This window comes from Pelmatolapia mariae, linkage group LG16_19 (assembly GCF_036321145.2).
Source record: "Pelmatolapia mariae isolate MD_Pm_ZW linkage group LG16_19, Pm_UMD_F_2, whole genome shotgun sequence".
In the NCBI taxonomy this organism is placed as follows: Eukaryota; Metazoa; Chordata; class Actinopteri; order Cichliformes; family Cichlidae; genus Pelmatolapia; species Pelmatolapia mariae.
In genome coordinates, this window is record NC_086241.1 from 14,031,840 (window position 1) to 14,048,763 (window position 16,924).

The following is a 16,924-nucleotide window of genomic DNA, read 5'->3' on the forward strand; positions in this document are numbered from 1 at the left end:
GTGAAGGGTTGTTTTGTCTCTGTTAGCCCTTGAACAGACTGGCGAGCTGTCCAGGGTGTAGCCTGCTTCTTGCCCTGTGACAGCTGGGATAGGCTCTGCCATGACCCTGAATTGGATAAGTGGAAGAAGATGGATGGATGGAATGATCGGTGAGAGTCAAAGTTGGAAGCAATAGGATACATCTTAACTTTTTTTCGTGACATGACATGCACTGCCTCCATGTGGGTGCAGCTGTAGCTGTGGAGAGAGAGAACCCAGCAGGATAGCAGTGCGAGTAGCAAAGCAATATTGTCTAAAGATTTTTTTCCTAGGCACTTTTGTGGCAAGATTTTACTAAATAGGTTTGACAGGTCGCTAATAGATGATGACAAAGTCACTAATTAGAAACAGGTGACCTGAAGGTGATCGTCGCTTCTGAGAGGTGAGAGAGATGCCATGTAACCAATCCAGAAATTGAAAACACAATATTTACACAACAACACAATAACCAAACAGTTGAATATTTGAGTGCATCCCTAATTATTTGATCAACTGTTAGGGTTTTCTGGAGCCCATAATGATACCTTTAAATTGGTAGACATTTAACTACGTATAGAGGGGCATCTAGTTTAATAATAAGTTTTAGCACAAGTAGAGCAGAAACCTCCACCCACTAATTTACCACCCTGGGTTTGTTTCTTCACATCAGGCATCATCCTTACATCTGCAGACAGCTGGCTTAGTGGTGTTAGCTCTAGCACTGATTCAACTAAGTGTGATCTCCAGTTGAGTCTGGTTGCTCCATTTCTCATAAACAAATAACACTTTGTCAGCAAGCAGAAACTGAAGGTGCACTCATCAGTTAACAGTAAAGCAGAAATCAGCAAATCCTTAAGAAGGGGGAGCTTGCAAACGTTTCTGCTTCGGAATTGACCAATTCCTCTCATCTGTTGTAGTGACCGAGAGGTGACAAGGGCCAGTAATGTTGGGCCATCATATTCTTAGACGTTCCTGTTCTCTGCTGGGCTTTACCTTCCCTTCGGTCAGCTTTCCGCTCTCCTGCTTTGCTTGCCGGTCACGACTCAGTGCCTGTCTGAAGTTGAGCAGATGCCAAAGCCTGTTTGATTCCAGGAGCCTTTGAATTATTGGCAGTTATTTGTTGTTGTGATATGATGGAAACGATAAGGAAGAATGTGGAGGCTTGTGATGTTTTCTGGAGGGTTTATATAAACCTCGCCCATGAAATATACATTTAGAGAAACTCTGAAATGCAGTAAAATTGGTTTACTTAGTCTGATTGTTTTAGGATGTGTCGGCCCTAAAGTAACTGAGCAAGAGAATGACCAGATCTTTGAGGCTAATGCTTATTAACTTGGCTACAGTCCCTTGCAGATTTCATAGAGCAGTGCCATGCGCAGCTGATGTAATTTCTTTGAGTCTGCTGCAGTGATATGAATGGAGCCAAAATGCGGTCCACATTGTTCTCGATCATATTGTATGACTGGGGTGGAAGGAAGTTCAGGGACTAAGTTCTCTGATCCAAATCCTCGGGTTGCGGTCTCAGCCTGTGGGCAGTCCAGTGGTCTTGGCATGTCATGAAAGCTCAGAGTTGCTCATTGTTAAAAAGACTGAGCGGCTTAAACAGCAGTAGAGCGCTTTCCTCTATTTCACTAGAGTGACATTAAATGTATGACACACACACGCGCCATGAAAACACTGCCAGTAGTGGGATTAGTGGTCATGTGTCTTTATTTAAAATGTCAGGGAACTTGTGACTGAGAAAAGCACTCTCCTCCACCTCATGGCTCCTGTTTTACACTTGTGAATGTAATGCAGCACAGTAGGCATTTGTGTGGTGCAGAGTAATGTTAACACGTAGCTTGTGTTCATGCATTGGAGCACAGTGGTGCCTAGCCCTAAGCAGCTTTGCAAAGTAGCTTTGTAGTTATATCTGTCCATTAATAGATAATAGACAAAGATCTTCTTTGTAGTTAAATGTTAAAAATAGTAATAGGTTGGCCATTTAACCATTATTATTATATTAAAAGAGGCAGCCCTGGTGGAGTCAAACTCCGCTGAGGAACATGTCTGAGTTATTACTGGCAATGAGACCATGCCTCCCAATAGGATACCCCAGAATGTGGTTTACATGCATTTTCCAGGTCAATAAAACACATGCAGACTGACTGGGCAAAAGCCCACGAAAGCCCACAGACCTGGTACAATCAAGATCCCTACTCTCTTTTGCAGATGATATGATTCTGTTCACGTCATTGAATGATGACCTATAGCTTGCATTGAAGCTGTATGCTTCTGAGTGTGAAGTGGGTGGGCCTCAAGTGGAGGAACTCAACTATTTTGGGGTCTTTTTCACAAGATCTGGAAGTACTGACGCAAGTATCACGGGAAGATGCATGAGGGAGATTGACAGATTAAGACAGTCTGCAGTGTTGTGGATGCTGCTGTGGTGAAGATCGAGCTGTGAGTGGTGGACTTGAACTTCCTGCAAACCTTATCTGGAATCTTTTTTGGAGATATGATGTGGAGCTCGGTTATTTGGAAGTGGCTTCAAGATAGTCTTCTTGGTAGAGATGGGCTGCACTTGGTTGCATTTTTTAAAATCACTTCCTGGGAGTCTCATTTGGACCCTTTGCACTTGTATGTGCAGTGTGTCAAAACAGTGACATGCCAACTTAAATTTCATTTAGGGATGAGGACAAAGTTGCATGGAGCAAAATGTAATCTGTGGGGCAGATGATAACCAAGGCTGCATAGCTCTGGCCCAACACTCTTTTCACTGTGCTATATGCCAACATGGGTCTAGTTAGATGGTTTGTGCTGAATGCTTTTCCTTAGATGTTACAGTGGAACCCACCAGTGCAGGTGGGCTGGGTGGCTGGGCAGACAGCATAGACACCTGAATTTGTGAATGCGATAACTCAAGAACAAGGTGATGTAGATTTTTGAAATTGATACCCTAGGTGCATTTTCTAAAAATTTCAGTGACCTCAAGGTCAACGTAAGAGGTCAAATTTAGAGAAAATCTTGTGAATGCGATAACTCAAGAAGGAAGTCACTTAGGACTTTCAAACTGAGACCATAGGTGCAGGTATTAAAAATCTTGGACGAGTTTGAATATCAGTGACCTTGGAGTCAAGATCAAGATCAGGGGTCAACTTTTCTGAAAATCACCTAAGATTTTTAAATTTATACCATAGGTGTATCTACTATGACACTGTGGGATAGCACTGGTGGCCATCAGTATTTGTTTATTTTTGTTAAACAGGTGATGTTTTAGCTATATCTGTAATTTCCTCACTTGTATACATGTCTCTGTGTGTAGTAAAATTGTTTCTGATATCCCAAGAATATCACCTCAAGGTACATATTTTATTTATGATAAAATAAACAGTACCACTCCGCTTTCTTCACAGGAAATGGCCCTACAGTATAGTGGAATTTACTTAAAAAGAGGCAATAGCTGTGTAAAAATGATGTTCACTCAAACTCACTGTAGATTATTCAGTGTAAAGAATCAAACTGAACGGGCACTATGGAGAACCCTGCTCTTGTCAGACTGCACCTGTTTATCCTGTGTCTGGATTTGTGTACACACAACATTTGCATTGAAAGCATTTGTGTGTCTCAGTTTGATGAGCACAGGATGGGGGCAGGATGCCGTTGGCAGTCACCTGTGTTGTTTTGTGTTGTGGTTCACCCTGTCTAATTGGTGGAACCTCTGCGTGTGTGTGTACGCGTGCGTGCGTGTGTGTGTGGACTTAGATGCACAGGCCCATCCCAACACGTCTGGCCCTGCAGCTGCAGCAGAGCTAATTTTAGCCCAGGATGTGCGTACGCCTCAGTTCCCCTTTGCCTGGCCTATGAGAGATGAGGGGAGAGGATGAGGGAGAAATGGCAGCCAATTTTTCACTTTCTCTACCTCTCCTATTATTCGCACCTGTATTTTCTTTCTTTCTATTAATATCTGCCTGCTATATATATATTTCATCTGCCAAAGAAGTAGGTAGTTGTGTCTCTGTCCACGTGTCCGAGGGGTAGCGGTATTGATTTGCACAGGAGCACATTGATCTTTTAGTCATTGTTGCCTGCTTGTTAGTGACCTTTACTCACCAAAATGTCCTTTTGGTCAGTTAGTGTCCCGCAGAGGCGTGTGTTTACCTGTCTGCCTCTCCCTCTTCAAACTGTATGTGGCTATCTTTCTGTGCAGACTGGGGAAAAAGGACTTTGTTTTTTTTTTTTAACTATAAATAAACTTATTCCATTCCTGAGTGGACAGCCTACTCTGCAGGTGAGTGGCAGGTTGGAGTTACAGTGGGGAGAGGCACAGGGAGATTATACCAGATTTCTCCACCATAGTCAGGTATTAGAGTTAATCCACCTACCAAGGGAAAATGTCTGGATAAAGTCTGTGATAATAATGAGCACCAACGAGGAAAAATTTAGTCATCTGGTAACGTCAGTGATTTGAATTTTGCTGCATGTTAATGGGCAAGGTTGTGACTGATCATTCTCTTTGCACAGTATTAGTACAAAAATAGCCTAACTTGAAACACGTAGTACGTTGACGACCTAAAAATAGGCAAAACAGTTCTTATAGATCATTGTATCCATCCAGTCCATCTATCTTAAGGGAAATTATCTCAGAGGAAAAAATACTCCCTGTACCAGCTTTGTCTGAGATGTGTGTAAATGCTTAGTCTAAACCAGCTATTAAGCCTCTCTAGATTATCTTTACAAAACTATATAATGGTACTAGAATATAATTGGAGTTGATTGGATAATATCTGTTTGTACTGATGGTCGAAACATAGACTGTATTTGACTCTGGGTTCTGACTTTCTTGCTAAACAGATTTTTAAAACAAAGGAAATGTACACAACAGAGATCATTAAACGGTCGCTGGTAATGATGTCATTTGTTATGGTCAAAGCGAGCAAACTTGAAGGCAAAAGGATGGCGTTAGAAGGGGGCCAAACTGTGCAGGGAGAGACAGCTTGCTCAGGTTCAATAATTCATGGCTGACTGAGCTAAGCTGACCTTGAAACGTCCCCAGTGTTGGACTGTTGAAACCTGGCCCAGCTCATTTAGGGCAGAGAAGTTGAAACAAGTGCTCATATGTGTGCAGCCTCCGTTTAGGGAATTTTTTTCTTGTCCCCCATTTTTTGGGGGATGTGTCACTATTTCTCACATTGCATTTATGACTTTGGTTCACATGTGTTCTTGACTTTGATTATGTTTCATATCAAGTTTTACTTCACTTTTAGGATGAGGAGAGGTGTTTTTTTTTTTTTTTTTTATATGAAGAAAAGAAATGCACCCTTGCCATGAGAAATAAGTTTTATTGTCATAAAGTGAAGTAGGTAATGCAAAAAACTCAATTACACCTACTGTTTCATGAGTATCAAGAATTTGATTAGATTAGATTACAACAGAGTGAAAGCAAACAGTAATCCCAATTTGCTCTTACCTGATAACTTACCTGTGCAAATATTAAAATGGCAAACAGCCTGTAAGCATGAGCTCGTCTCCTTTACCATATTTCCCATAGATACATTTGCATGAGCAAAGGCGTTTTAAAAACGAATCATTATTAAATAATACCATTTAGAAATTTCTCCTCTTTGTGACAGATAAATCATTGAGCAGTAGTATTAGCTGCCTCTTAAGTGAGTCTCTCGTCCACCATATGGACTCTAACATCTTAGCCTACAGCTGGGAATTATAATCTTTGTTCTGCTTTGCTCTTGATGGGTTCAATGTACCAAAGGAGTTCCCTACCTGCTGTGGCTAGAGTGATCCTGTGGCTCACAGATCTCCACAGCAGAATAAAGACTATTAACTCCAGCTGCAGTTCAACAAGCTGTAGCTGAAGTCTAACTTTCAGATGAGATCCTCTCTGGAGAAGCAGCTGCTTGATATCAAAGTCTGCCATAATTGTGGGAGTGAGCCAGCTTAAACCCAACTGTAATCCAAATAGCTGCCAAAGTTGGAGCAAGGGGAGTTGCCCACTTTTAGGTTGATGGTGGCATAATCAAAATGTTAATGACTCACCAAAAATACTTGGAAGGCTGTTGGTATTTGGTGTTGGGAAACACTGCTATGCTTTATGAAGTTGTAGTGACTGAAATCCGCTTTTCAAAATGGACACTGAATATTTGAATTACTGAACATCGTGGGTGTTTATCAGTTTTGATTACAGCTGCTGGCTCATATTAAGTTGAAATGCTGGTGGTGTAGATGAAAGAAACTACCGGTGTGATCAAAAACCACTTGTCACAGTATCTGCAGAACATGTCGACTTACATTTTTGCCAGAGTGTTAGGACTTTGCAAGTTCTACTTAAAGGTACTACACCCAGTTTTCACACTGCTGGCTAACGCTACTCGAACATTTGCATCTGTTGTGAAAACATTTCTGTTTCTCCTTTTTGTTGCAGATGGTTCTAAAGTCTGTTTTGAACCCTCACTTTCCAACATATGTTTGTTGCATGCGGTGGAAGCTAAATTTGTAGCACATCTAGCTTGTCTTGGTTGTGAATTTTTTTTTTTTTTTTTTTATTTCCAAAAAAGTTTATAATTCTTTCCTTGGCATGCTCATTGAAAAAGTCTGATTGTCTGATTGGGTCTGTTCATGACCGCTCGTCAACAGGGATTCATTCAGCAGCAAAAACAACAAAGCTGCCATCGCTTGCTAGAAAAAATTGAAACTGTGTCGCCAAAAAGTCCAAGCTGATTAGTTTATCTTTGTTTACACAAACAAGCATAGTTTGTTTCTGCTGTTGATTATAACCAGGACAGAATAACTGTAACGCTCTTGAGTGCTGATCTTGTCTCCCCTGCTCCGAGTGCAAAGAGTGGCTCTCCGTACCTTGTGTGGCTTTAACCTTGCGTTTGTTGACATTGGTTTAATAAGTCTCTCAGTCACGGAAACCTGTGTGATTCATCTGTCTGTAGTGAATGATGGCTATTGTACACACAGCTGCTAAGGCGTCAAGTTCCTAAGGTTGTGTGTTTTTTCATGTCACGCATTGTCGCTCATGTGTCTCCTGTTATTTTACTGACACAATCATTGGTTGTACAGTATATTGCCCATCAGTAAAACTCAAGTTTAAAGGGTTTACGTATTAAGACAGTAAGATAAACACAGATGGCACACATATCATTACTTAATGTCATAAACGTGTTTGTCCATTAGGGTTGAACACGTCTTAGTGTTGCATCTGTTAGCCGTGTACGTCCATGCAGCCAGTACAGGAGAGGAGGCAGCTCATGGCACACACAGCAGCCTTGACCCAGCATTTAAGATTATAATGTTATGTTGTTTTTGGATTTTAGCAGCTTGACAGATTTTAAGATGGTTTTATCATTTGAAAGCTTAGCCTATGGGCACAGTGCTTAGACTCAGAGAGATTCCAGGTTTCACAGAGTATGTCTGTATGACTGGGCTACTCAGCTTTCTAAGTTGTAACAGGTGATGTGAATGAAATCACTCTTTCACCTTAATACTGTGAGGATTTTAATAAAAGATTTTTCTGTTGAGACTAAACTCTTGCAATATTTTTATTAAATAGAGGAGGTTTTTGCTAGTTATATGGACACGCACGTTATTTCATCAGGTTACTATTTTATCTTCATTATATCAGCATATATAGTGAGATCACAAAAATGGCTAGCAAAAACGTATTTACAAATGTCACATAATTTCAACAACATACACATGAAGTAGTTGTAATGTTGCAGTTCGTTTTGAGGTCATCTAAAGTATATCATTTGTAAGGATGTGAGTTTTTTATATAGCTTTGGGGAATTAGTTTATATGCTGATTATCCTGGTACCCTAGGCAGTTTATATAGTACGTTTCACCCAATTCAAAGCAATTAAAAAATATGTATTTATAGTTCCAAATCACAACAATAGTCTCCTCAAGGTGCTTTATCTTGTAAGCTAAAGACCCTACAATAATTATATAAACCAGACTGATTAACACGTCTAGGAGGAGATGAGGAACAGGCATTCAGACATGTATACATGCATATGCACACTACGATCATTATAGTAAGTAGGGCTGGGCGATATGACCCAAAATTCATATCTCGGTATTTTTTAGCTGGATGGCGATATAAGATATATATCTCGATATTTTTTTAAAGCCATAAAGTAAGAACAAAGAGAGTTCTTAGTCAAAGCTGTGTCCCACATGTCACACAGGCACTTTTATTAACATACAGCATAGATGTACATGAAAAAACTACTCAAAAATAAATTATGAGCATTTATTAAATAATAATGCTCCATATATAAAAGAAAACTGTTGTTTTTGTGCATAACAAAACGCTCACAATTGTGCAGTCAAAATGTAAACTAAAAGACGCTGAGCATAATAACAAAGACAGATTTCACAGCTGCTCTGTTCCCAAGTTCTACTGCGTGACTGACAGCCTGGAGTTTGAAATCCGCTTCGTAACCGTGTCTCTTAACAGGTGCCATTTATGGTCCTTATACACACACACACACACACAGTACGGTAATATTACGTTGAAGCACAGTACGTATTACTACGCGAGGCTCCTCGGTAGCCGTAATGCTCCAACAATCCGTCAAGCGGTGCAGCTCCGTAGCTTACCAAAGTCGTACTAAAACATTTTTTGACAGATTGCTGAGCACTGTGTACCACATAAAATCGGTTCGCGGTCATCAAGCACAACCAGAATTCATACATAAGGCGCGCTGTCAACTTTTGAGAGAATGAAAGGATTTTAGGCTGTGCAGCCCCTCTGGGCTGCATGGCGTTAGCGTGGTTAGGTCCTTAGCGTGGTTAGCTCGTTAACACGTTGACGCCGTCCAGCCCCACGCACGGGGCGATGCGCAGTAACTCGTTAACGGAGATTTGCCGTGTCCATCTTGTCGCTGCCTGCAGGTGAAGCGATGGGGGAGGAGGGGGAGTTGTGTTCAGTGAAGGAGAGAGGCGAGGCCGAGTAACGTTGCGTAGAGACAAAAGTGGACGAAAGAGGCAAACTTGTGGCTCCACAACTATAATTATAACGTAACATAGACTATATCGATATAAAGGATACTGTGACGTCTTATATCTCGTATATAAATATATCGATATTTTAAAAAAAAAACTCGATATATCACCCAGCCCTAATAGTAAGATTATTATAAATATAAAGAATAAAGTCCTCAGACCATTTTTACAAATTCTGTACTCTAGTCTATTACACAGTAAACTGCAAAACTTTTTACATCCCAATCAATCTTAACTTGGCATCTTTAGCAAAAACACATATAAGTTTGAATTTCAAAGCATCTGCATTTAACTTAGTATAGCCTTGTGGAGCCGCCCTCATGTCTGTAGCACTGTGCAATCTGACGACTGCTGTGAACCCTGTGTGACTCCTTCCACATGCTAAAATGATGAAGCAGCTTCTGAGTTAGGGTAATAGGGGTAATGTATGTTGTTGAATTACAAGGCTGCACAACTTAAAACTGGGGTTTGGGGGGTTTGTTAGTTACATGAGAGTGGAGACTTTCACATGGCAGCTTTGCTTTCCAGTACTTAATGTCAGCCATGCCTGAATTAACTTCTTTTTTTTTTCTTTTCTTTTTTTTTACTTTCCATTGAATAGCTGAGCTTTTAGTTTTTGATCAAATAAAAGTTCAAATAAAATGTTAACTTTTATTTGCCTCATTGCAAATTTACAGTGGCGCGTGTTGTGTGTTAACTGGTCTGTCTTGGAACAAAGTGCACAAATTACTTAGTGTAGTTTAATAGGTTGGTTAGTTGGCTTTGTTTTAGCTGTATGCACTGTTTAGCAGAGTGTTGAGCACTGGAATTGTGACACAAGATTGGAAGTGTTGTAAACAGGATGGGTTGGCACACTACTGATCCCTTGTGAGCCCCGCCACAGGACAATGAGCAGGTCTTGCATAGAGGAAGAGCATTCCTTCAAGGAAAGTTTGCCTATTGTCATTGGCCAGGACCTCATTAGGTGCATGACATATTTAGCCAACAGTGACGGCTGGCTGGAGTGCACAGTTTACACGCAAATATAGGAATAAGATGGTTGGAGACGGGAGGAATCACCCAAGTAAGTGTCAGCTAATTTTCTGTTGTTGTAATCAGCTGGTTTAAAAGTTTTAAAGTTTGGAGGCCAGATTAATGCCTTGGGATTATGTCATGTTCTTCAAATATTCCTGAGCAGCTTGTGTGTTGGGTAGGGCCTGATAAAGTCCATTCATGTTAATGAAAAAACTATTTATTATAGACCCACCCTGGGGTTGAAGATACTGCGTTTTATACCATATACAGTCAGTGAGACACAGTGATCACATTTAATGGGAACTATTCTAACTTCTGTTTCTAAAGAACTGATGATAAAATCTTTCAAAAATTATCTTTATATAATACGTTTCTGTCCTCGTACATGTAATCTATTTAGGTCACAGATTTTGTTTGTATTCTATTATTCAGTCCTTGTCCCTCTCTTTGATCTATTCACTCAACCCGGAGCCGCTGTTACCCTCAGATTTGATGAGTCATACAGAATGAATATACTCGATCTGGTGACGGAAAATAAACACCTTCTTTAGAGCTTACAATAGGTGGAGAGGGTACACACATCATCCCAGACAGATGGGACTGCCTTGGCTCTTAGTGATGAATTGCTAATGTAAGACTCGGTCAGATAAACACAAGGCTGTGTTCAAAATACTTAACAGCAAATGGATCGCTCGGTGATGTGGCTCTTTCTGCTTGTCAGGGATCTGCAGAGGTCTTTTTGTGTGTCACTAAACAATGATTTATTCTGTCAAATGCAGTGAAATGTTATGGGTGTGGATCCTCAGGATGCATTTTTAGCAGGCGAGGACAACAAGTTGGCCAGCTGACTGTTGCTATGCAACAATAAGAGCTTGAAAATTTCCTTGTGCCGTGACTCAAAATAACCTTCAAAAGTACTGGAGAAAAATGCACACGGGTTTCCATTATGACACAGAAATGATTTTGCTTGTTGGTAATGCATCTCTCCATAGTAGAAATGTTTCTCACAATTGCTGTGTCTTTTAGTGAACTGTTGTAGCAACTGTCCCCCTGGTTTCCGTATCGTCAGCTGCTTTGTCCATTTTCATGACTGCATATCTCTCACTTGAGTCATTTGCTGTTGCTCATTTTGGAGTTTATTTGCAATTACTACAAAGCATCAATCTTTAGAGCAGAAAAGATAAGTTGATGACTCAGTTTACTGACATTTTTTGGACAAAATGGGTGTTTAACGTCACTCCTTGTGGATGTGCTTTTTTGTTTTCAGCTGTGTCATAGACCAAACAGGCAATACACTGGAAAACAATTGACATGTTGATTAAAATTAATTGTTAACTGCATCTTATTTTTTTGCCATAGATATTATAAAGGCGGTCGTAACCAAGGCGACCCTAGGTAGTTACGGATTAGGTATTTTGAAGCCATTAGTGTTTTGGTCAGCACCGTGGGCCATTTTGGAACTGTTTACATGTTACCATTTTTTGAACAAAAGCCTAATTAGTGCTAGACAGCAGATTAGTAAATACAAAAATTTAACTCATCAAAACTTGAGCAAAAACGTCTTGTACAGTTTATATAAGGCAGCGAGCCTTATTATTTGTAATATAATTCGATTATAATGCTGTAACAGCACAAAGATAGCTACAGCTGCTTCTGAGGGTGCACCTATGACAAGGTGGCCTTGCCTCTGACCCCGGTATCCAAGAAGAGTTTTAAAATAAAGATTCACTCACTGTCAGGTTATTGTAAAGGTGTTTATTATCCATAGAGACTAAGCCTCTCTTTGTACTAGGCTGTAAACATGCTTTTCAATTCTCTAAAGTTAACATGACAGTCTGTGGGGATTCTCTCTCTCTTGGAGCCAGCCTCAAGTGATTAACTGCAGTATGATATACTTGTGCCTTGTCTCCATTATTTTCAGCCCCGCAAGGTCGTCCCTGTTATTTTATTTTTGCAAACCTTTAGTACCAGGTTTTATAATCATTTAGGCTGGCAGCTTATTGAGCATATGAGTATTGGACTTGTGAGCTTGTGATTTGCAGAATATTTTCCTGTTATATTGATTGTTGGGTTTTTCTCTGTATGTATTATTGTAGTGTCTACCTTACAATATAAAGCGCCTTGAGGCGACTGTTGTTGTGATTTGTCGCTATATAAATAAAATTGAATTGAATTGTGACATGTGTAAAGCCATACACAGATGTTTCTAAACAAAAGCAACTAAACTAAAAATTCAAGTGATAAAAATGGGGCTGTTTAAAGGTTGCTGACATTTCAGAAATTTCCATTCCTACATTGATTTATTCTGTGTCACCCCAAGTTACTTGCTTGACTGACTTGCATGTTGCTTACACTACATCGTCTGTTTGGATGTCAGTTTCTAATGAGGATTGCACAAATGTTTAAATTTTTTAAATTCTAGCCAATGCCAGCAAAGATGGGTCAAACTCATTTATGAAGTCTCTGGGAAAATTATGGATAGACACTGTTCACCATCATCGACGACAGTAATTTTAAACAGTACCACTGTAGTTACTGTCTTGAGGATGATTCTCCTGTGATGGTGATTGATGGGTCTCTTCTTTTCTTGTTGTTGCAGGTGACCCTCAGTGAGTGACAGATGTGTGACACTGTGGAGAACCATTTGCATCTCCCAGCGGAGATTTGAGTTCTGGGACACTGAGGTAAGTGCATAGATGTATACTGCATTATGTTGTTTACATTGTTTGTAGTGTTGATATTCATGACCGCCTGCTCATTGCTCGTTTCTTGATCATTTTCTGCTTATTTTCTTTGAAAACCATTTTAACATTGCGGTGCTAAACACATACGAAGGAGAACAAATGATGGCACACGTCTTGTTGCGTTGTATCCAACCTCTGACTTACAGCGATATAATCTAAATTATGTTTGCGAAAACGAAGAGTTATTGTTTGGTAATATTTACCAGTGGCTGAAAAGGACTTGACTACTGTTCCCATGGTAACTGACAAGCTTGCCTCAGTGACTCTGCGATGGTTTGACAAGCCGGAGGAAACAAATGAGTCAGCCTTTCATAAAGAGCCGAACGAGCTGACTAAAAGAGAGCCTTTCAATTCACAGACTCGGATTTAAGAAGTGCGCTCACACACAAGCGTCTCACTCACACACACACACACACACACACACACACACACACACACACACACACACACACACACACAGAAAATTCCACCAGTTCATCTCATCATCTGCTCAGCTCCTGCAGCCCTGCAGCAAATCAGATATCTTTCTCCTTTGAGCCTGTTTTGTAACATTGTCAAGCTTATCTGCAGCACCCTGAGATTTGTGCATTAAAGTTTAGCCTCTGGATGTGGATGTTCTGCTTCTACACGTCTGTCTGCAGTTCATTTTTAAAATAAAGACTGAAAGGTACTGTTGGAGGAAGACAAGATGTAAGCTGTGAAACTCTTTGACCGGTGTGCAAACAAATGATATCTGTATTAATAAGTAGCCAGAGGAAACTTTATTTAAATTGTTTTTTGTCAACAAAAGTCACATGATTGGGAATGATCTGTAACCTGAGAGACAGCCTCACTGTCTCTCAGGTTACAGACAAGTTACAGACAGGTTACAGGCAGTGAAGTAATTAAGTATTGCATAAAAACATTTGAATTAAGGAGAGTTGATTACAGATCATTTGCTTTCTTAGCACTGATTAATGCTATCAAGGTCATTCCATAGAAAATCCACTTGTGCATCTAACCTGACCCGCTTATTTAATTTTTCTCAAAGGGCCATGTGAGAAACTGAGACTACTGTGGAAGACTGCACCAATAATCTAAACTCAATTCTGCGAAGTGTTCATTTTATTTCTTTATAAGCCAATTGGTGCGACCCTCCAAAACATGTGAGCCCTTGGGAAAATTAATTGCCCATTCTTCATTTGTTAAACTTAACCATCAATTGGTGCTTTCTTTGCAGTTTGTTTCTAAATTGCCTGATTAGCTTGTGAAAATTTTCTTTTGGCACAAGCTGTTCCTTGTACCCAATTTACTAAACTTTAAGGGGGAACATCCTACTCCTTGTGATTAGTGTCAGTGGTTCTCATCTGCAGCTCTATTGATCCCGAGACCCTCTGTGAACCTTCACATTTTAAGTATATATATAAAAAAAAAAACAGCAACAACTAATTCAGGACCTAGAGATTCATCAGTGTCCACACTGGTGTTTAGATGTTCTATATAATGGTTTTTCTTTCTATTTCACAGCAATAAGCCACATTTGTGGCTGTTAAAGTGTGACTATATTAGAAAAATAAAAGTATGAAGATGAGCTTGGTATCAGAATGTAGATTAAAAAAGAGCAGCTCAACTGAGAGCTTTTCCACATTTGATTTGTTTTATCCAGCTATTGGTGTCTGTATCTGTTGGCAGGAAGAACACAGTTTTGTCTTTTACTTATATTTTATTTAAACTGTGCAGAATGGTCTAAATTAAAAAAAAAAGCATGTACATTCAAAATGGCCTTAGAGTTTGTGCCCATTTTCTGGCCTGTAAGGATTAGAGTTTAACGAATAAGATTAAACAGGGGTTTCACAGCAGTATGGCTTACTGTCAGTGTGAGCAGTGGGCCTGTGCACATGTAGTCTTACAATGTTTCAGGCTTACAAGATAAAAGCAGTTTTTTGCTAAATCTGGTGTGTCTGACAAAGTCATTTTTATGCATATTTCCAATTTTGCCCACACGCAGCTGTTGAATCTAAAGAGTACTGTGTGCCGTAACTGCCTGCATAATCTCTGTTTTTATGAACTTTTTCAGTTCTGTTAACTTGCACATTTTAGAGTGTTATCTCAGTACACTGACCCAGATGCAGCTGTAATGAGTTTATTTGCAACTCTCTGCTATCACATGTCGCATTCTGTGGGGGCACGTTTTTGTGACAAGGCAGGAGCAGGAGACCGAGCGATTGAGAGTGTGGTCAGCACCATAAACGTGTATAAATGGAGACGGCAATGGTGTCACTTAATGTGTTACTGTGTTGGAGTGTGTTAGTGTTTTGGGTATATTTACGTTGGCCAGAAGTCACCATATTTAGACCACATGACACATTTAAACGTATCTATCAGCAAGTTAGTGGTAAGCAACAGCAAAAAAAAAAAATACTGAAACCACACCTTCACCAAAACTGAGGCACAAACCTATTGCATGGGCTGAAATTTATAAGATATCTGCATTCAAATGCTGTAAAAGACTCCAGGGGTCAAGTTCACTGACCACGAATTAACTGGGGAAAAGCCAAGCAAATGCTGAATGCCTGACAAATAAATAAACCTCTATATTGTGAGTGAAGTGTACGTGAGTGAAGTAAACCCCCCCCCCCCCCCCCCCCACACACACACACACAGTGCTTAATATAGAATCTGCATTTTTGTGCCAGTAAGAGGCATAACACCGCAAAATTGCTGGCCCCACAGCTAGAATCACTGACATAAGTGGCTTTGGGAGTGACTGCTGTGAGAAATTCACAGATAATTCACAGATGCAGTACAGATTCTTCCCAGCATGATTTTCCTCGTCATTTAAATTTTGCCAATTTCCACTGAGCACCTTTCGGTTTTTCACTCCCACAGAAATGTGGGTTCGTTTTCAAAAGGCACCAGGGCAAAACAGACAGCGCTCTAGCACCAGAGGTTGGTGGAAGGAGACGTCAGTGAGTTTTTAGAAAGGTTCAGTGTCCTTGAAGTAACAAGATCATTAAAGAAGACTCAGAGGTTTTTCCTAGAAAAAGCACTGGACCGAGCTGATGTTATGTTAAATGTTGAGTCATATTCGCAGAAAGTCTGACCACAGCTCAGCCAGTAAATAGGTTTTACAGGACCTAATAAGCAATGTGAATTTTGTTTTTAGTTTAAAAAAAAAAAAGTCTTTCTACTAAAATACAATTAAAGAGCCATTAAAGTGGATGTGGACGTGAAAGAGCACAGCATCTTTAACTTAATGTTACAGTGTATCTTTGGGTTGTGAGAGTAGCCAGACTAATTGTCATTCTTGTTAAGCAATAATTCTTCTTAGGCTACGTTCACACTGCAGGCGAAAGCGCATCAAATCCGACTTTCTTGACCCTATGCGACCCATATCCGATCATGGTATGACAGTGTGAACAGCACAAATCCGATATTTTCAAATCCGATCTGGGTCACTTTCGTATGTGGTACTGAATCCGATACATATCTGATGTTTCAGAAAGTGACTGCTGTTTGAATGGTCATGTCGCATTAAATCCGTCTTTTACGTCACTGACACAAGACAGACACCAATTATCAGCGCCGGAGAAGCGCCCGATAAGACACCGCGAACGCTTCCTGGCCATCCCGTGTAGATGTCAGTGAAACTGTGGGGAGACAGGTGGCAGAGCAGGTCAGCCACTAACCAGAAGGTCGGTGGTTCGATCCCAGGCTGCTCCAGGCTGCATGCCAAATATCCTTGGGCAAGATACCTACTGGTGGGGGGCCCGGTGGCGCCAGTGTCCAGCAGCCTCGCCTCTGTCAGTGCGAATGTGTGTGTGAATGGGTGAATGACTGAATGTAGTGTGAAGCGCTTTGGGGTCCTTAGGGACTAAGTAAAGCGCTATACAAATGCAGGCCATTTACCATAATCTGCAGATTATTTGTAGTGTGAACAAGCAGACAAAAAAATCGGATTTGATCAAAAAATCGGAATTGAGCATTAAGACCTGCAGTGTGAACGTAGCCTTAGTAGCTTTCCTAAAGGTTAGTGATGGTAAATTAATCCTGGTAGTCTTTGGTGAAGGGCATTGGTGTCAAATCATGAGAGAGGATGGCCTTGATTTTAAGCTGCAGAGTGCATCTGCTGTTACATAAGCATTGTTTATTTCTGTCAC

General features: G+C 40.4%; 1 protein-coding gene across 4 annotated transcripts in view; it reads left to right on the top strand.

The window, feature by feature from the left end:
* LOC134644188 (hyccin 2-like) overlaps positions 1–16,924 on the top strand; it is a 48,179-nt gene that overhangs the window by 5,124 nt on the left and 26,131 nt on the right. For all 4 annotated transcript variants that reach the window (XM_063496962.1, XM_063496964.1, XM_063496963.1 and 1 more), the window contains exon 2: positions 12,641–12,725. The gene's annotated coding sequence lies outside the window, so the exon portion shown is untranslated. The remainder of the gene's footprint in view (positions 1–12,640; positions 12,726–16,924) is intronic.